The sequence below is a fragment of the Panthera leo genome, chromosome C2 (assembly GCF_018350215.1).
Source record: "Panthera leo isolate Ple1 chromosome C2, P.leo_Ple1_pat1.1, whole genome shotgun sequence".
In the NCBI taxonomy this organism is placed as follows: domain Eukaryota; kingdom Metazoa; phylum Chordata; class Mammalia; order Carnivora; family Felidae; genus Panthera; species Panthera leo.
In genome coordinates this window covers 149456743-149478309 of record NC_056687.1, presented here as the reverse complement: position 1 = coordinate 149478309, position 21567 = coordinate 149456743, and the positions used below count along the sequence as shown (strand labels likewise).

Below are 21567 nucleotides of genomic sequence, written 5' to 3'. Positions count from 1 at the left end.
CGCGAAAATGACTGAAATAAATGCTGAAATAGCCCCAAGGGTGACTCTAGCCTCTGAATTTTTGATTAGATTTTACAGTCACCTGGCCCCCAACGCCCACTAAAAACAATCATAAATACTCTCACAAAACTCCCTCAGAGATTCAGCGTTACTGAAAACACCCACAAAATACAAAGTGAGCTTAATATGATTTTGGTGCCTGAACCCACACATTTTATGTTGACAAAAGGCCAAGGCTGAGGGGAACTTTCACAGGACGAAATCGTGAGCGGTACCCTCTGACATCCCGCAGAACCTCAGGCTGATGAAGGCTGCGGAGTCCAAGGTCATCAGAGCAGGAGGAATCCTGGGGCATATTCACCCCACCTCTCCTCGTTGTACAGAAGAAACAAGAGCGCAGGGCTAGAGAGAAGCCCCAGGAAGGGGAGAGTGAGTTGGTCTCACCAGAGCTGCCCCTCATCATCTCCATTAGAGCAACCTTATTTTGGTCTAAGATCTGGTAAGGTCCCCGCCCTATGACATCACAGAGATAGCGATGATGACGACAGCTAAGTTCACTGAAGATTTACTATGTGCCATCACTCTGCAGGGATTCGCTCATTTAATCATACAAAGACTGGACGAGGAAGGTGCTGTTACTACCTCCATTTAACAGATGGGGAAACTGAGACAGAGGTTAAGTGCCTTTCACCCAGCTGGAGAGCGGAAGAGCTAGGATCTAAACCCTCCCCGTCTGGCTTCGGAGGCTTTTCTCTTACTCTTACTGCTTCCCTTCCGGGCTTCTGTCATCTTCAGCGGGCTTCCACTCCTCAGTGAGCCCTCTCTAGCTCTGCGGTGGTATTAGTGATCAGCGGGTTTGCACTGGGAAGGAGTGGAGGGAGACCCAAGTAACTGGACTGAGTTTTATTCCTGAGGTGCCAGATCCCTGGGGGCAGCATGACAAAGCATATTCCAGGTGCTTCCCGGAATTATTCGCACTCTCCAGGCCATGAGTCCCCCACGGACAAGGGCTGTGGCACACGTATGCTGATTATCGTCTCTCGATACTAAGGACCATTGCTACCCTTCTAAGCTCCTGCCTGTAGGAAGGAACCCTGGAAACGACAATTCCCAGACTCCTTTGCCAGCGGGTGCCACCTGAGATTCTGCTGGTGAGATCAGTCACGTGAACTAGGGCAGGCAGGCAAAGAGAGGTCAATATTCACCGGAGGCCCTGAAGACAGCAGCCTGGGGATTTGCACACGGCAGGTGTGAGGTAGGCTTCTCGGTGGAGGTGATATTCTACCCGCACCTCAAAGGATTAGATGCAGTTTACAAAGCGGACTGAAGGCAGAATGACTCCCTGTAGAGAGGGCTTGGTGGGAACCAAGGCATGAAGGACGCGGTGGGTCCAGGACCCAGGGACGGGAGCGGCGTCGGTGTCACTGGAGGGCGCGGAGATGCGGTGGGAGAGCGTATGGGGCCAGCTGTGATGGGATTTGTGGGTCATGCTAAGGAGCTCGTACTTTATGCTGTCAGTAGAAAAAATCATGAGAGTTTTTATAGGAATGGAAGTGATCAGATTTGTTTTGTAATGATAATGTGACTTCAGGACAATATGAATAGTGACAGTGATGTGACAAGTCCCCCTCCCCCGCCCCTTCATCCAAACACATGGAAATGCTGGGCAGCACACAACCCAAATGACAAGGAAACACATAACTCAGTCTGAGAGAAAGGGAAGGGATCCCTAGAGAGCAGTGGGAAGCGGGGCAGGAAGCCAAAGCCTCTGGGGATCTTGACCAGGGTGGCCCTCAGGGGGACAGGCTGCGGCGCCAGCCCGGTGCATGCTGGAGGCCACAGGCCCCACACTTGCCACACCAGAGCCGAGCTTCCCGGCTGAGGCCGGGGGTCAGGCAGGCCCGTCCTGTCTGTGGTGCAGGCCTGGGAAACTGTCCACCAGCTGGGGACCGTGTCGGGAGGCTGCCATGTCTCAGAGCCGCTGATAGAGAAAGAATTATCACTGAGACGTCAGAGGTCTTTGGTGAGGGGTGACGTTTGTGCTGAGGCCTAAACTAGAAAGAGGAGCCTGAGGAAGAGCAGAGGACGGTGAGCAGAGGGAACCCCAAGCCCGAGGACCACACACCAAGGGGCCTGAGTGAGGGGCTCCGTCTCTGTGGCGGGAAGTTGGTGGGGGAGGAGGAGGGGCCAGGCCACCTAGGACATTTCAGACCTCTGCAAACAGAGCCCCAGGTGCTGTGATGGGCCACTCCTGGGCCAGGAATGTGCCCCCTCAGAGCCCATCCATCCTTTAAAAAAGTTTTTTAATGTTTATTTTGAGAGAGAGAGTGTGTGAGGGGGGGAGGGACAGAGAGAGAGGGCGTCACAGAACCCAAAGCAAGATCCGGGCCCTGAGCTGTCAGCACAGAGCCTGACATGGGACTCGAACCCATGAACTGGGAAATCATGACCTGAGCTGAAGTCGGACGCTTAACTGACTGAGCCACCCAGGCGTCCCCCCATCCATCCTTTAGGGACCAAAAGTCTCCTGAAATTTCTCTCCCTCCCATGGCCTCTATGAGTGCCTGCTGTGCTTACGGTCAGCACTTATTTGCTGTTTAATTTTCCTGCATAGAAGCTCTGTGATCCTGAATTCCTTCTGGAACCCTAACTCCTGCCTCTCTTCAATCACCGATGCCTGGCATCTGCCTGGTGTGAGGGGCGGGGGATGGGGGAGAGGGGGAGCCTTCCTGCTACAAACACTGAAAACAGAACAGAAGGAGAGCCTCAGCCTTTTGATTCCGAGACTGATGCCACACCGTACGAAGGGCCACAGGAAGGTTTTCAGCATACCACAGTGGTGAAGTAGGAGCCACAAGGATGTGGACATTGAACGCCGTTTAAAGGACTGGCAGACCTTTCTTCTTCGGAACACAGACCCAATCCGAGGGGTCTCAGCCCCAGAGCTTTGGAACACAGAGATTTCCAGGCCCCTCTAGACCCAGTAAGTCAGAATCCCCGGGGGCGAGGGGTGAGCACTCTTCAAGTTCCACAGGCGGAGAGCCACTGAAATCAACTGAAGCCAAAGAAAAATTCACACTATTGACAGATTGATTTCTGTTCTCTCCAATGGGCCACAGTGACACTTGCCAAAGCAAACTGCCTTGCTGAGCTCCAGCCTCTCTCGCCGTAAGAGGCTAAGGACGATGAGATCGTCAAGAGCCCTTGGATGGGCTAGTACAATATCACACTGCAGAAGCGCGTACCCGTCGGCTCAGTATCCCAGGTGACAGAGGAAATGAATGATGTCCTCCTGCCTGGCGACGTTACGCCCACACTTTTCGCCCCTATAGGTCACAGGCCTAACACAAATCGACACGTTCGCAGTCGACAACTGACTAGGCAGCACTTGGCCTTATGAGTTGACAGTAGGTGAAAAATTGTGTACCTCCTGGCGATGCTACATCTATCATTTGATTCTGCTAATGAATGGGAGACTCAGGCACCCAAATAATACCATAGACCACGTTTAGCAACTGACATTCAGTTTCAGATGCAAGGGAGGGAAAATAATATTTGGCTTACAAGGCTAAGGCATAAACTCAAGCCAGAAAGCTACCAGAAAACTTTGAAAAATTGCCTTTTGGGGTTCCTGATGGATACATTATTGCAGGTTTTCTGTCGGTAAGGAGAGATAATATTGAGACCCTATGGACAAAAGTATGGGCCTTTTCTAAGAGTTTATGGCTCACTATTCAATCCCACACTGGCCAGTCCCCAAAGTGAGTTGTCATTTCCACACTATGCCATTAAACATCCCTGTGCACTCATGTTTTTTTTCTGTTTTTAAAAGAAACAAATTAACCAGAATTGGTACTGTTTAAAGGTATTTAGACCTTCCTGTTCTCAGGTTTTTTCCTTTAAATCAAAAAACAAGATTCTGATCTAAAAATAAGTAAGGGTCCCAACTACCATAATTACGTCTTCTGTTTTTGAAGATTGAATCCTTTAAGAGTTAAGTTCACCTCCTCTAAACTGTGTATCAGAAGGGTGATAACCCTGAAAAGGTGGTAAACATTTGTGCAGGTTGGGGGGCCTCCAATCAGGGAAGGTCAAACAGAAGAGACCGTCAAAATACTTAAGAATCGGCATGGTGTGGGACCGAGCAGCCAGAATGGGCACCTGACCAATCCCAGGTGGTACCCACTGGGGCATTCGGGATGGATCTCAGCCTGGGGTAAAATAGCAGGTCTAGGTATTCAGGAATACCTGAACTCTTTAGAACATCGCTAAGGAACCTCAACGATTCGGTGAGAACAATTCAGTGAGTTGGGAGGGTAGAACGTTTGCAAAAATGGCTGCAGTTATTCTCTGCTTAGTATTCGCACCTTTGACCATGTGACCTTGCAGTTCCTCCTATCAGGAAGTGGACTCTTTTCCCACTTTTAAATCTGGGCTGGTCTTGGGACTTGGGGTGGCCAACAGGATGCGATGGAAGTGATGTACCAGTCCCAAGCCTAGGATTCACGGGGCTCTGCACACTTCCATTCTCCCTCTTGGACCCAGCCTGGGCTAGCTGGGTTCTCCCTTGAGAACCAGCCTGGGCTAGCCTGCTGGAGAACGAGAGGCCACATGGGGCAGAAATGGCCCAGCCACGATCCCAGGCACCTGAGACGGCCCAGCAGACTTGCATAGCCTCCTACCTGACCTGCAGCTGACCAAGGATGCATGAGATAGCCCAGTCAAGACCAGTAAAAGAATGGCCAGAAACTCCCAGCTTCAGTGGCTGAACAGAATCATGAGCCATTAAAGTGGCTCTTGTCTTAAGTCAGTAAATTTCAGAGTGGTCAGTGTAGCAATATTTAATTGATATAAATAGAGGTCTTTGAGACATTTGGATGGGGAGATTATGTTCTGTGGTCCTTGGCTCAAGAGCAGTAATTTAGAAACCTAGTGAACATACTATTTTTGTGTTGCTTTACTTCCAATCATAATAGCCCATATATTTTTCCACATTGCTAATTTGTATTACAATAATTTCTAATGACCACAAAATATTCCACCGAAGGAGTAAAGTATAATTTACCTGATCGTGCCCATGTTGGTGGATTTTTAGATTGACTACAATTTCTGAACTATAAATAATTTTGTACATACAACATATCCCATGTTTCTGATGATTTCTTTACGATAAACTTAGGCACAAAATTACTGAGTCAAGGTTATTTGTAATACTATGGTTCTTGAAACACGACAGCAGATACTTTCGATAGGGGCTAAATGTTCACTGACACCAGAGGGGATGGACATGGGTTTCATCACACACTTGCCAGCACTGGATTTATTTTGGGGAGGCACAAATTTAGTGGATGAAAAATTGAAAAATGAGAGTTGTGCTCACATTTCTTTGGATGAAAGCCTGGGGCAATCATGGAGCCATCTAATGGATATACCACTAGATGAATGAGGCTGGCATAAAATTTTGAAAATGTAGAGAACGAAGGAAGAGGTAAATGTTGCTCAGATATTTATTTCTGGAACATTTACAGCAGCTCTAAATTGTGAAAACTGGTAGGTATTTATCTGATTTTCTAAAGAAAACGAGCTTTCAGAGGAGGAAACTTGATTACTACAGATAACCGCATTTGACTATGTGTCACTTACCTCTAAATGTGTGTCTATAACAGGCATTATTTAACACAATCATATCGAGGGATTAATACTAAATTGACAACAAATAAACTCTACAGGATTTCACAGTAAGTTTTCACTGATTTCTGGATTATTCTCTGGTTGCAGAAGACTTCCCAGATAATACGTGCATGCCTGGGACAAGCTTTATCTTAATCAAGGCCTAACGATGCACGCACACAGCCCCACGTCGGCCTGGAGAGGTTCCTGTACCCCTCCATAAACCACTCAGGTGTAGTGAGAAGCACCACGTAGGTTCAGCCAGGAGAACCCACAGTGACACCCTCCCGGTAATGATACAAGTGATGTGTAGCTAACAGCAGTTAAAGCATTAAAGTTTATAAAACAGTTAATTTTCTCTCCTTAGGAAACAAGTTCGAGACTGACTCAAGGTTACCATCTAGAAACATTATGCTCACTTTCTTGCATTCTGGTAGGCTTTGCATAGCAAATGAAAGTGTAGAGTTATATAGCTAATGCCAGCAACTGGGCCTAATGTTCAGCATATCACATCCATGCAATAGCAAGGAAATTCCAGAAGCTTCTGAGCCCTTGTGCAAGCCTAGCCAAGACTAGGTCAATCCCAAGACTTGAAGGAAAAGTCAGATTATGCCTGTGGGACATCTACTTGTATATCTAGTAAGCATCTCAAATCAACATACCCTAAATTGAACAGAACAATTCAACACCAATCTTGTCCTCAAAATCGACTTTTCCTAGTTATTCTTGGTTCCCTTATCTCTCTCATGCCCCATATCCAATATGTCAGGAATATCTGTTAGGTCTGTCTCCACAGTGATCTAAAATGTGACCTCTTCTCACCACCTACACTGCGACCACCCTGGGCCAAGTCACAGTTATCTTTGTCCCTGGTATTGCAGTAAGGGACCTGACTTCACCTTCCACTGTTTCCACCCTCCCTCCAGTCTCTCCATACTGGCCCTGTCACTATTCCTTGAATCTGCTACACCTGGCTGTTCTTAAAGTAAGTTAGGAACATTCCTACCGCAGGGCCTTTGCACCTGCTCTTTCCTCTGCCTGGAACGTTCTTGTCCTAAACACTTACAGGGATCATTCCCCACCTCCTTCAAGTCTTTACACAAATGTCACCTCTCAACTGCAGCCAGAATCCTTCATACCTTGTCTGCCTATTCCTTTGTTAATTTACCCCAGGCACTTATTACTTTCTGACATACTAGATCATTCCCTTATTAACTGTCTATGCCCTCCACCCAAGAATGAAAAGTCCATGAGGACAGAGATTTATGTCTGTTTCACCTCACTGACTTATCCCCAGATCTAGGGACAAAGTCTGATACACAGTAGGTAAGTGTTTGTTGATTTTTTTTTCTCCTCTTCATTGTAGAATTTGAGATCAGAGATAAGAAAGAGTACAATTATGAAATCCGAAACTCCAGAAAAGGTCATAAAAAATAAGACAAAATGTTACTAACATTGCTGCAACCCAGTGCTTTGCACAGGCTGGCGTTCCTGCCTCAGTTAGACCATAGGGAAGCTTCGAAGCACCAGGATACTTTAAACAAACATCAGTCCCCAGGAAGGTTCATGAGCTCAGATCCCACAATACACACTGAACACTTTCTGAACCTAATAAACTTAAACCTTGATTTATATATATATATGTCTGATCTAGAATAATCAGGACCCGAAGTCCTGAATCCAGATTGAGAAGGAGGGTCACGAAAGGGTGTCTGGTGTGACAGAATTCCTCAAACTCAGGGACTTAACCAAGACTGTGCAGCCGCATGGATGGAATAGACCCAGAAAGGGTCAGAGAAGGCTACTGTATTTCACTCCAAAATGAAAAGGTATGATTTCTGAATCATTTATTGCCTGGGGATCATCCACACTGCCTGCTGCCTTCATTAGTCAAGACTGAGGGCTGAGTAAGATGGGAAGAAATCAATACCCTGTAGAGGTGGTGCCACTGAGGCAAAGAATATTATATTAACCACTTTTTTTCTCTTTTAACCAGCTGGCATTTTATTTCATGTTTAAATGAAATGCTATTCAATCTTTTAAGATGAGGGGAAATGTTCATTTCAATGTAACAATGTTGAATACAATGGACTGAGTCTTCCCAGGACTCAAGATAACTTCTAATTAGCTCTAAGTTATACACCAGGAATGGATGTAACGAGTGAGCGAGCGCTAACTTATTTAATGGTATACAGCCAGCTGAAAAGATTTCAACCAATCTTGATTTACTTAACTTTCCATTAGTTAACAGCTTAAGCACTGGGTGGGAATGGTTGGTCAGTCACTGTTTTCTACAGAAACAGGCTATGTTTACAGTGTTGCAACAGAATACATTTGAGTAAATGCATCTTTATTTTAAGTATCTATTAATACAAATGAAGAAACACGAGAAAACACACACACACACAAAGTAAGAATTTGGCTGGCATTGAATGCATATTGTCACAGATGTCATTGTTAAAAGATTTCACAGCCTGGGTGGCTCAGTCAGTTAAGCATCTGACTTCAGCTCAGGTCATGATCTCACGGTTCGAGACTTCGAGCCCCTGAGTCGGGCTCTGTGCTGACAGCTCAGAGCCTGGAGCCTGCTTCGGATTCTGTGTCTTGCTCTCTCTCTCTGCCTCTACCTGGTCACCTCTACTTGGGTGACGAAAGTGGGCATTTCGTTCCTCACAGGAAACTACAGTAAAACCTTGGACTGCGAGTAACGTGTTCTGCGAGTGTTCCGCAAGACGAGCACACATTTCTAATAAATTTAACTGGAAAAACGAGCGATGTCTTGCAATACCAGTATTACGTGATGCCGAACGTCACGTGATCACAACTGAGCCAATGGTTCTTGAAATTTGCTTGGAAATAGAAGTGCTTTGGTTTACAAGCATGTTTCCGGAACAAATTATGCTCACAAACCAAGGTTTTACTTGTACTTTTGTAAATCTAAGCACTGTCAAGAATGTCTGACTAATGGAGACTTATCCATAGTTAAAAGGTTCCGCTACCAGTTTTCGATGTGCTTGACTTTTCTCTCAGAGATAAATGGAGTTGTCTTCAACTCATTGCTGAGTGGGAACAAAGCAGTATTTGAATCAAGACTTACTGAAATTGTTTAAGCAAGTCAGTAAATAGAGCTTCTCATATGTCTGGGATCCAGAAGGAGAGAGGATGCGGATGACGGGGAGCCTAACGCCACCATCTTGGCTCTTATACGCCTGGTGGCCTTCGGAAGGCAGAACACAAAAGGACGGAAGGCTGACGGGAACAGAGCCGTGAAAGATTATTCTTTGGACACTCAAGTCTGTGATCAAGAGAGGCAGTCTTATGAAAACTCAGCATGCTGTTAGAAGCCATTTCTTTCAACTATTTTCAAAGTACTTGAAATATTTAGAATATTGCCCAGTTGCAGCCATGGTTTATTTACTCCCAATTATTCTCTCTCCAAAAAGTTCAGATTCCAAGTTGGAAAACGGTCCTTATTTAAAGTGAACAGATCGTTTTAAAATGAGAGAAAATGATAAAAAGCTCTGATTCCAAATAAAAAATTCACAGCGAATGTCTGTCGGGGGGAGTATGGGTAATTACAAACATTTCCAAGTGATCTATGTTAGCAGAGAAGTTATCTTTGGCTCCATATCTGTCAAATTTAGATACACAAGTATGGTTAAATATTTAAAAATTGAAATAATTTATTCCCTGACTAGTGGGATGTGGACACAAGAACATTTTCACAATATTAAAGAATAGGCAAAGTTTTTCTTAAAATTAAATATATTACAACAGTCTGCAGCAAAAGAACGTTAGACAGAATCATGTGTTTCTGTCAGGATGAAATCAGTATCACATTCAAAATTCATAAAACATCAAACATTCAAATACAAATGAACAGATATTATAATTGTTATTTAGCCATTATGATTTTTTAAAATTATAGCGCTGCCTCTGATAATAATTATTTGGCTCTGTCTTCTTCCCAGGGTTTGGAGGAAATGAATTTCCTCTTCTTGAGGTGCATCTACAGAGCTGCCAGCTCGGGAACCTACGCTGATATTTCACTCTGTCTAAATCAAGATGACATCACTGAAGGGGTCATAGCAAGAAGTAACTCTAGGGAGGCTATTAACAATTTAGCATTTGTAGTTCAGGCTGGAATGTTAATTCCACTTCCCAAAGAAAGCGAGAGAAATGGTATTCATTAAAATTAAGATCTTGTGACTGCAAAAATGTGCTACCACATTTCTATTAGAGTACATTCAGAATAACATGCAAATGTCTCTGCAAAGCCAAGGAGGTTAGTGGAGCCTCAGCATGATTGACTTCTCCCGAATTTACTTCTTCACACAGTAAAACACAGACAACTGACTTCTGATTATTCAACAAACGTAAGTGAGCCTGCATACATGTCTAGCAGTGTTCTCCGAGATAAGGGGTTTTCTAGGCCAGGCAATGTGATCTTTAAGAACGCAGCTGTAGGGGCGCCTGGGTGGCTCAGTCAGTTAAAGCATCCGACTTCAGCTCAGGTCATGATCTCACAGTTCGTGGGTTGGAGCCCCGCTTCAGGCTCTATGCTGACAGCTCAGCCTGGGGCCTGCTTCAGATTCTGTGTGTGTTCTCTCTCTGCTCCCCCCTCTCTAGTGTTCTGTCTCTCTCAAATTGTAAATCTGTCTTCTGCACTGTCATTCTCTTCTGGCCTGCTTGAGTCTATAACTCAGGGTAGTCTGGGCTAGCACCCCCTGTGGATATGCCTGCGCTCTAAGGTAAGCTGTGCCGGGAAGGGCAGCCGCCTGCAGACGTGCCCAGGATGAAGTCTGGGAGACACGTGGTCCAGCACACAGTCAGAGGCATTCAAAGATCCCCTGGGAAAGGACTGGAGAGCCCATAGTCAGGCCAAATGAGTGTTCCCGCTTATATATGGATACTAAAAGAAGGGACACATTTGAAGGTCTGGAAAGTGGGGGCAGGGAAGGTACTCAGCATCGTGCACACAATGGTAAGCCATCTGCCAGGACCTGCCTTCTTCAAGAGAACAGACTTACTGGCTCAGTAGAATCAGAAACTTAACACAGATAAATGGAACTTGGGCTCTTGCTTTTTAATAGCAAGGTGCAGAGATCAACCCTGAACCATCTAAGCAGAGAAAGATACGGGGGGCTCACAACTTTGAGGGGAGCTAAAAAATTGAGGCTGAACTTCCAGGGACAAAGCCCACACCAATCACTGCCTCTGCTACAAGGTACTCCAGCTTGCCACAGGGCCACTTCTGACTGGGAAGGCCATCAGAATGCAGTCATGACGGGCAGAAGCCCTGCTTCTGCTCCCACGTGCCAGGAAGTCAATCGGCAAAGGGGGATCCCATCACTTCTTCAGAGAACAAACTCACCATCCTTTGCTTATACCACTAGCTCCTGGGTCAACATATGCAATGAAGGGGTCTGACAGGAAGAGCTGAAATCACCTGCCTGTGGCTCAGCTGCAAGGGAGCCCAGAATAGCTAGTACGTAGTATTATCATTAGAGACAGTCTTTGTTTCCTGCCAAGAGCTGTAAGGCAGAAAACATTCCCATTTTATGGAGAGAGGTGCACACACTGGGCCGTCAAAATGACAGCCAGGCCTGGAGGGGGAAGATTTACACTCTGGGAAAGGAAACTCAAACGCTTTCTAAAGGTGACTGCTTTGTTGTCTTTTAAATGAAGATATATCAATATTGTTTCTGATGGATAACAATGCATTGTGAGACACTTCCATTTCCAACCATATAAGGTTAAGGCCTGGATAGGCTAGAAATTCTCACACTATAAGAGCCTACATAAGCTGATAAAAAAATAACACACATTCCCTAAAATATATAGCCGAGCCTGCGAGGAAATCAGGAAAATCCCAAGCAGGAGAACACACGGAAGAAATTAAAACCTGGGGCTATGTTTGCTGATGTGGCTGCCTCAGAACATGCTCATTTTGGTACCCCAAAACTTGAGTTTCCACTTCCTTTCTCATTTATCCAAGGTCTCACTTTCTGTTCTTATGTGCTGTGGAAACTCAGTCTAAATACTAATGTCATTGTGAACCACTATAAAAAAACTCTTGGCCTGTGGTCTACACTTCGAGCAGCATTGCTTTTAGACTTTGTTAAATCAATTGTATCTGCTAACTTTTCAAAGATAATTGCTAAATAAAAGAGAAAGAACATATCCCTTTCAAACCAGCAGAATATGAAAAAAGGTATGTATTTATTTATATTACTATCAATTTCTCAGAAGCCACAAAAAAACAGAAGAGGAATAACTCAGGAATACACAAAATGGTAGAAAACACTAACTCCACATAGGATCACAATAAACACAAATGGAAAAAACGGACCAGTTAAAAGGCGGAGACTGTCAGATCAGATAAAAACGATAACAAAATCGAACTTGATGCTATTTACATGAAACTTACCTAAAGCATAAAAACAGAGAATGGCTAAGAATAAAAAGATGGAAAATGAAATAACGAGTATGACAATTTATGTTTCAACTTGGCTAGGCCATAGTACCCAGATATTTTACCAAACATTATACCAGATGTTTCTGAGAAAGCATTTTTTGGAGGACATGAACATTTAAATCAGTAGACTTTGAGCAAAGTAGCTTACCATCCATAATGCAGGTGGGCCTCATCCAATCAGTTGAAGGCCTCAATAGAAATAGGCTGACCCTCCCCCTCCAACTCCCCAGAAGGGAAATCTGCCAGAAGACTGTCTTTGGATTTGAACTGCAACTTTGCCCTGGATCTCCAGCCCGCCACCAACTTTGCAGATTTTGGGCTCACCAAACCTTCAACAATTATGTGATCCAATTCCTTAAAATCAATCTTTCTCCATATGCATATATATGGAAATCTGGCATAACTCCCTCTCCATACACACATGTGCATGCACGTGCGCGCGTGTGCACACACACACACACACACACACACACACACACACACACACTGTTGGTTCTGTTTCTCCAGAGAACCCTGACTAATACAACAAGCAAAAGTAAGGTAAAACAGATCTAACAGATCTTAAGGCAAAAAACACTATTTAGAAATGAAGATGAAGAAGGCCTGCATACAGTGATAAAAGATGAGTTCTCTAGAAGTTTGCCAGGAAACTAACAATTCTGATGTTGTATACACACAAATACCACAACCCTAAAATATACAAGGTAGAAATTAGCAAATTATTAGGAAATACTGAAATCTATAATCGTAGTCAGAGATGTTAACACATCTCTCATTGATTAGTCTATCAAGCAGCCCAAAACATCAGGAAGATCACAAAGATAGGAATGTAACACAACTGGTAAGATTAACATAATGGCTATACATGGAATCCTGTACTTTAAAATTAAAGTACACATTTTTTTCCAAATGTGAAAAATTGCAAAAACTGATCACATATTATGATACAATAGTCTCAATGAATAGCTAAGAATTGGTATCATAATAGACGGTGTTTTCTGACCTATGATGCAATTAAAATTAAAAAAATGTTTTTTTAAAAAACCTCATCAACTTAAAATATCGAAAACATACTTCTAACGACACGAGAGTGGACAAATGGAGCACAGAATATATTTAAGGGAGCTTAGAACCTATTTAGAACTGAAAAGAATAAAAGAGCTACATATTGAAATTTCTACTTTTTAACTGAAGGGCCACTGCAAGGATAAAGTCTTGAGTTCTTTTATTAGAAAATAAAAGAAATGTTATATTATTATTATTATTATTATTATTATTATTATTATCAATGGTTATTCATTTTTGAGAGAGAAAGGGGAGGGGCAGAGAAGGAGACACAGAATCTGAAGCAGGCTCCAGGCTCTGAGCTGTCAGCACAGAACCCGATGTGGGACTCAAACTCACAAACCCTAAGATCATGACCTAAGCCTAAGTCAGACGCTTAACCAACTGGGCCACCCAAGGTGCCCCAAATAAATTTTAAAGTTATAAAGGCACGAGAATGATTATCATGCTAGCGAGGAGCGGTTACAGTTAGGAGGACAGCAGAATGTCGTAGGGGAGGGAAACACAAGCAAGGGCTGCCAAGGGACTGGCAATTCTGTGTCCTCAACTGCAGCACAGTTACCCAGCTATCTGCATTATAATTGTCCTTTAAATTACGCAAATGGTTTACATAGCCTCCTGTAGGAAAGATGTCTTACAATGAAAGAGAACTGAGAAATCAATGGAGTCAAAACAAAACAAAATCCAGCTCTGTGCTCTTTATAAGAGACACTTTGAAAGCAAAAGACATAGAAAGGTTGAAAGGAAAAATATGGAAAAAGATCAACCAGGAAAGTCATACTCAAAGAAATCAGGCATAACTATATTAATCTAAAAAATAGACCTTAAGGGCACCTGGTGGCTTAATCGGTTAAGAATCCAACTCTTGGTATCAGCTCAAGTCATGATCTCACAGTTCAGGACTGAGCTGCGTGTCAGACTCTGTGCTGAGAGTGTGGGGCCTGCTTGGGATTCTCTCCACCTCTCTCTCTGTTCCTCTCCCCTTCAAAGTAAACAAATAAAATTTTTAAAAAATATAAAAATAAGAAATGAAAAATAGACCTTAAGATAAAAACCATTATTAGGGATAGAGAAAATTACTACATAATATTAAAAGTTTCAAATCACTGGGGCATCTGGGAGGCTCAGCTGGTTAAGCATCCGACTTCAGCTCAGGTCACAATCTCACGGTCCATGAGTTCGAGCCCTGCATCCGGCTCTCTGCTGACAGCTCAGAGCCTGGAACCTGACTGGGATTCTGTGTCTCCCTCTCTCTCTGCTCCTCCCCCACTCACAGTCTGTCTGTCTGTCTGTCTCTCTCTCTCAAAAATAAACATCAAAAATTTTTTAAAAATAAATAAAAAATAAGAAGTGATAAAATATTAGGCCATAAAGCAAGTACTCAAAACATTTTAAGGACTAGAATCTATAGAGGTCATGTTTCCTGACCATAGCGCCATTCAATTAGAAGTCAATTGCAACAAAACAACCAATACATTTGGCAATCTAAAACCACACTTCTAAATAACTCATGATCCAAAGAGCGGATGATGAAATTGTTTTCAAAAGTTAGATATGAGTGATAATAAAAAACACTATATATCAAAAACTTGTGGAATGGAGTGCAAATGGCCCTGTGTGTGTGTGTGTGTGTTGGGGGGGGGGGTACTTATAGCCCTAAATGCTTGTATTAGAAAAGAAGAAAGGCTAAAAAGTAATAAGCTAATCATGCAAGTTAATTAGAAAAAGCAGAATAAATCTAAAGGAAATAGAACTAATTATAGGAACAAAGGTAAAGCGAACAGGAACAAACACTCAAAAAAATCAACTAAGATGAACATAGAGGAAGGGAAAGAAAAATAAGATAAAAACAGAAGCAAACCATAAGAGACACTTAAATACAGAGAACAAACTGAGGGTTGCTAGAGAGGTGGGGGGGGGTGGAGGATGGGCTAAACAGGTGACAGGCACAAGGAGGACACTTGTTGGAATGAGCACTGGGTGTTATATGTAAGTGATGAATCACTGGGCTCTACTCCTGAAACCAATACCACACTGTATGTTAACTAACCTGGATTTAAATAAATAAATTTAACACGAAAAAAATCAACCAAGCCAAGGGATGGTTCTTGAAGACCAAGAGTAGACAAACCTCTAGAAAGGTTGCTCAAGAAGAGGGCACCTAAAACACCATTAGGAACAAAAACAGGGACATAAACACAGAGGCAACAAAGATGGAAAGCGAGGGGGCGCTTAGCGGCTATGTGTCCCACGGGCAGATTATTTAACCTTTACTATGCTGCATTATCACCATCTGTAAATTAGGGTTATCTAACGGGCCAATCTCATTTAATTGTTGGGAAAATTAAGCTGCTTAATGTAATATACCTAGATGAGTCCTTGGCAATAAACATTTAGTGCTCACTGAATGTTGGCTATTGCTCCTATTGTCGGTGCATTATTACTTGTTTTTCTCCTTAGCCAGTTGGACTATTTTATCAGTATTTTATCAGATCGCCTTTCGGTTTTGCTGATCTTCTCATTTATTGCATTGTTTTCTACTTCATTAATTTCTACTCTTATATCTAGCATTTCTTCCTTCTGCTTTCTTGGGGTTTAATCTGTTATTCTTTCACAAGCTTCTTTGAGTTGAACAATCAACCTATTTAGTTTCAACCTTCCTTGCTTTTAAAATTTGTTTTTAATGTTAAAAATTGCCCTCTAAAGTACTAACGAGCTGCCTAAGTTAAACTATGTAATTTTATTGCTTCAAGCCTATAGTGGTTTTAAAACATCCCCAGGGGTTCTTTGACAATCCTCCAATCAAAAGATGGAGTCTAATTTCCTGCTTCCCTCAGCCTAATGACTTGAACTGGAGCAGAGAAAAGTGATGCTGAGTGGCTTCTGAAGCTGGGTCATAAAAGGCAGTATAGCTTCTGGAAGGCTCTCTAGAGATGGTCATCCTTAGAACAAGCCACCATGTTCTGGGAAGCCCAGGCTACATGAAGAAGCCATGTAAAGAGATAACATCAATTGCCAGACGTAAGACTAAAGTCTCCAGATGATTCTAGCTCCCAGCCTTTGAGATGTGCCTGCTGATGCCCCACAGTGCAGAAGAGCTGAAACAGGCTGACTTTGACTTAGTCCAAGCCAAACTATAGATCTATCAGCAAATAAATTTTTTTTAGGCCATTAAGTTTCAGTGTGGTCTGTTTTATGGCAATAGATAACCAGAAAAGTTCTGAATATTTTCAGTTTTAACATCATCAAATTCTTCTAGAGCCATGAATTATTTAAGAGTGTATGTATGCCAGAGTTCCCAAACAAATAATGGTAGTGGTGGTGATGGTGATAGTGATGGGATGGCTTATTATTCATTTCTAATTTAATGTGACTACGGTTAGAGATGTGATCTGAGTGTATAATTTATCTTAAATGTGTTAAGAAGCATTGTGAGAATCTATAAGGGTAATTGTTCCATGTGTCTTTGTAAAGAATATATCTTTGTTCAGTGCAGGCTTTCCTATATATATGTATATGTGTGCCTATGTAAACACACAAAAACACCTAACGGACATTATATATGAGTCTCCTTCAGATGAGTGGTTTTCAAACTTTTTATTCTCAGAACCCTTTACATTAGTAAAAAGTTGAAGACCTTGGAGATTTTTTTGTTTATGTGGGGAGTATTTATCAATATTTGCTGCATTAGAAACCAAAACTGAGATATTTAAAAATTAATTCATTTAAAAATAATAATAAAACCATGCATATTAGCAAATGTTTTTCCTTAAAAAATATTTCTCCCTAAGCAAGAAACTTTAGGAGTAAGAGTGTAATTGTCTTACATTTTTGCAAATTCTCAAATGTCTGATTATTAAAAGATAGCTGGATTCTCATATTTGCTTCTGCAGTCAATCTACTGGGATATATTGTTTTGGTTGAAATTTCAGCCTTATGCAGATATGTAATTGGAAATGGAGAAATATAATAGTCTTTTTGTATGATTGTGAATATTCTTTTGTGATGCTACACCAAAATTCAACAAGTGGAAGTTTCTTAAGGATTAACTGAGACACAGAATGGAAAACCATATCATTAAACTTTCCATGCCCTTATTACATGGAAATCCATTGGTTTATCTTGCACTTAGAATAGGTCTTTTACATTACAGAAGTTTGTAATCTCATATGTTTTTGTCATCTCAAAAGTATTGGTCTACTGAGTTATAAAGATCTGCCCAAATGTTGACACATTTCGTTATCTAATACAAAAAACTATATTTGTTAATATCACCACTGATCTCGCCAGGGAAGCCTTTACATATTGGGACACTGTCAAACTCTCAGTGGTGGTTACGCATTCCTAAAATTCTAATATTTGCTTGAAAACTCGGGAGTATGGCAACAACTGCTGTCAGTTGTGTTTCTTAAAGCGGTAGACTTTATATCTTGAGAAAATGCTTGCCAAATGCTTGAATTCAGCCAGTAGTTGTTCTTTTGCGTAAAAATGGTTTTAGACTTCTGGAATGGCATCGTGAGGAGCTCCACAGACTCACGTCTCAGCAAAACAAGCATAACTGGTAGAAATTATTATTACTTTTAAGATTTTTTATTTTTGTTTGAGAGAGAGCACGAGCAGTGGGGAGGGGCAGAGAGACAGAATCTCAAGCAGGCTCCATGCGCAGCATGGAGCCCGATGTGGGGTGCAATTCCACGACCCTGGGAACATTACCTGAGCTGAAATCAAGAGTTGGATGTGCAACCGACTGAGCCATCCAGGCACCCCCAAATTATTTTTTTAATGGTGTCTAAAATTGTCTTAAGGCCATACGGCAAATGGAGGAATTTTTACTCAAGAAAATCCACTAACATGCTCAGTAAGAACCATGAAAGTCTGTGGCACGTCAGCCACTATCCTCTCCATTCCTTCCTCTTTCCAACTCAGTACAGTGGAAACTCCACTCTAGGCTGGTGTAGCCAAGAATAATGGGCTCCCTTTCCTGCCAGTTCCCAGTTAAGGGCTCTGATACACCCCTAGGAGGGGCAAGACACCAACATTTCCCATTTTGCCCAACTATGTGGTGTAGAAACGAAATTCCATGCAAGTACGTCTGAGAAATCGGAGGCGTCCTTCCTTCACCCAGTTCCCATTCGGAGAGTAGATGTTCCCTGACAGGTGTGGCACACTGGGAACAGTGGCGCCCTGACGGCCCCTGCCCCAGTTTGCTCATAGGGCAGAGGTTCCATGCTGGAAGAGGTAAGGTGAGAAGGCCAGAGGCTGCCAACGCTATCCTACTCCACTCATAAAGCAGGGATGTCGCTCTGAGAGAAACTGCCCACGGTCCCCTCCCCAGCTCCAGGGTTGTGGCTCAGGGATATTGCCCAGGGCAGAGGCAAGCCATAAGAACAAAGAACTCCAAACTTTCCCCAAAGGAACTGACTTTATTTGGAACAGAGTATGAGGAAGTTCAAGCTTAAGGATGCTCTTAAGGGCAAAGACAAAGAAGCTTTTGGTGGTAAGCAAATAAGGGAAGGCTAGCAGTCTCGTAGCTGCAAGCTATACTGTAGGCCAGCTTCTTTATCAGAGAGAACTGAAAAAAGAGCCCAAAAGAGAGCCCTCCTGGGGTCAGAAGAAACCTTGAAGACTGGCCTCAAAAAATTCTCCTGCAAAGGACCTAAACTTATTTGGATCAGACTGCAGAGCGATTTTTGCCCTACAGCATTCCTAAAAACAAATACAGCAATCAGTGATTAATAGAAGCTCACGACAGACAACTTAACAGAGAGTTCAGGGAAAGGGGCAGAGAGCCTGGTAAAACCATGATCATCCCAGGGCGACTGTGCACACCCTCAAGGATAAACTCCTGAGAAAGTGTCATGAAAGGCTCTATGCTGTGGGGAGGGTGGAAAGAAATAGACTCCACCTATAATAGCATTACCAGTCATGGAACAAATAAACAAAGAACAATAACGAGCTCTGGGAGGAGGGGAACCAGTAACCAGAACTGCCACAATATATTATCTAAATTGTCTAGTTTCTGAGCCAGAAAAGACCCCAAATAGCCAAGCAACCTTGAAAAAGAAAACCAAAGTAGGAGGCACCACAATCCCGGACTTCAAGCTATATACTACAAAGCTGTAATCATCAAGACACTATGGTTCTGGCACAAAAAAAGGCACATAGATCAATGGAACAGAATAGAGAACCCAGAAATGGAACCACATAACTAATCTTTGACAAAGCAGGAAAGAATAGCCAATATCCAGCAAATGGTGCTGGGAAAACTGGACAGCGACACGCAGAAGAATGAACCTGGACCATTTTCTTACACCATACACAAAAAATAAACTCGAAATGGATGAAAGACCTAAACATACGACAGGAAGCCCTCAAAATCCTCGAGGAGAAAGCAGGCAAAAACCTCTCTGACCTCGGCTGCAACAAGTTCTTACTCGATACGTCTCTAGAGGCAAGGGAAACAAAAACAAAAATGAACTATGGGGACCTCATCAAGATAAAAAAAATTCTACACAGAGAAGGAAACAATCAGCAAAGCTAAGGCAACTGAAGGAATGGGAGAAGATATTTCCAAATGACATATCAGATAAAGGGTTAGTATCCAAAATCTATAAAGAACTTATCAAATGCAACACCTAGAAATCCAGTAAAGAAATAGGCAAAAGACAAATAGACACTTTTCCAAAGAAGACATCCAGATGGCCAACTGACACATGAAAAGATGCTCAACATCACTCATCAGCAGGGAAATACAGATCGAAACCACGAGATACCACCTCACACCTGTCAGAATGGCTTAAATTAACAACTCAGGCAACAACAGATGTTGGCGAGGATGCGGAGAAAGAGGATCTCTTTTGCACTGCTGGTGGGAATGCAAGCTGGTGCAGCCACTCTGCAAAACAGTATGGAGGTTCCTCAAAAAACTAAAAATAGAGCTACCCTACCACCCAGCAACTGCAATCCTAGGTATTTATCCAAGGAATACAGGTGTGCTGTTTCAAAGGGGCACACGCACCCCAATGTTTATAGCAGTGCTATTGACAATAGCCAAAGTAGCAATGTCCATTGACAGATGAATGGATAAAGAAGATGTGGTATATATACACGATGGAGTATTAGTCAGCAATCAAAACGAATGAAATCTTGCCATTGCAACTACATGGATGGAACTAGAGAGTATTATGGGAAGCAAAATTAGTCCAAGAAAGACAAATATGATATGACTTCACTCATATGTGGAATTTAAGATCCAAAACAGATGAGCCGAAGGGAATTTATTATTTTTAAATCATGTAAAAACAGGGAGGGGGACAAAACAGAAGAGCCTCTTAAATACAGAGAACAAACTGAGGGTTGCTGGAGGGGTTGTGGGTGGGGGATGGGCAAAACGGGTAAGGGGCATTAAGGAAGACACTTGTTGGGATGAGCACTGGATGTTCTACGTTGGGGATGAATGACTGCAATCTACTCCTGAAATCATTATTGCACCAAATGCTAACTAATTACTGGATGTAAATTAAAAAACTAAAAAATTAAAAATAAATAAAAATAAAATGCCTAGTTTCCAAAAAGAAGTTATGAATATAAAATAGCACCCATACAGGAAAAAAAAAAAAAAGCAAGCAACAACTGTGATAGGACTCAGATGTTGGATTTAACAGATGTGAATTTCTAGGCAGTTTTCTTAATGGAAATCATGTTTGAAGAAGTACGATGACAATTTTCATCAGAGAATACTGATAAAGAGAAAAATTTTTTAAAAATGAATTCTGATGTTGGAAAGTATAATAAATGAAATGGTAAGTTCACTCGAGACTCCCAATAGTAGATATGAAGAGTCAGAAAAACCCCCACCATATTTAAGATTTATCAGTAGAGATTATGCAATCTGAAGAACAGAGAGACAACGATGATGAAGAAAAATGAAGAGAGCCTTAGAGAAACGTGAGACACCATTAAGTGTATCAGCACGTGTATAATGGGAGTACCAGGAGGGGAAAGACAGGAGCAGAAAAATACATTCAAAGAAATAATAGCTGTGAAGTTTCCAAATTTGATGGAAACCAATCTACGCACCCAAGAAGCTCTCCCACTTAACACTGACAAAGTAGAATTCTTCTCTGAAATTGTTTCTCACCTCAGCTGGTGGTCATCAACCCACCAACAACCCAGGCAAAATCTAGTGGTCCTATTTCCTGGTTCCCTCACACCCTGCATCCAACACAAGAGCTAGTCCTGAAGGCACTACCTTGAAAGCACAACTCAAGTCCTATTATAGCAGTCCATCGTCACCATCATCTGTATCTGTATTTAGTACAGTAACCTCCTAATGAGTACGCTGCTTCAACTCT

General features: G+C 42.5%; 1 protein-coding gene and 1 long non-coding RNA gene across 10 annotated transcripts in view; one reads left to right on the top strand and one right to left on the bottom strand.

Moving 5' to 3' along the window:
- The window catches only part of ULK4 (unc-51 like kinase 4), a 570273-nt gene that overhangs the window by 30757 nt on the left and 517949 nt on the right, over window positions 1-21567 (bottom strand). The window lies entirely within an intron of this gene.
- Window positions 434-9877, top strand: LOC122229188. Its single transcript, XR_006206965.1, has 3 exons — window positions 434-1255; window positions 7325-7499; window positions 9642-9877. It is a non-coding gene; the product is annotated as an uncharacterized LOC122229188 (long non-coding RNA).